Below are 405 nucleotides of genomic sequence, written 5' to 3'. Positions count from 1 at the left end.
CATTCAAAGAATGGGAAAAAAATACATGCTAGAGAAAGGCCCAATGACTGCCCACAATCCAACTGACTAATTTAGCGTTGTCCAGCGTGCAGTTACGCCGATACCAGTAGCCTCGAAGAAAGAATGAGGAACAGTCCTGAGGGTAATTCCTGCGCAGCAACTTCCCTTCGCTGCATGAATCCAAAGAAGCAAATCGCAACTTCGGAGAGAGATGAAGAAAGTGGAAAAACGAGAGAGCTTGGGGTTGGCTGCTTGGCGATTGTTGTGAGTTGCCGAATACCTTATTTCTCGATCCCCCCCCCCCCCCACTCGTTAAAAAAACGACAACAAAACAAAAACAAAATCGCAGAAAGATCCCATTTTCAACGATTCATATCGCTAGAAACTCACCAGAGAGAGAGAGAG

This window comes from Penaeus monodon, chromosome 25, assembly GCF_015228065.2.
Source record: "Penaeus monodon isolate SGIC_2016 chromosome 25, NSTDA_Pmon_1, whole genome shotgun sequence".
Taxonomy (NCBI): Eukaryota; Metazoa; Arthropoda; class Malacostraca; order Decapoda; family Penaeidae; genus Penaeus; species Penaeus monodon.
The sequence above is the reverse complement of the archived record's forward strand: the minus strand, read 5'-3'. Positions refer to the sequence as shown.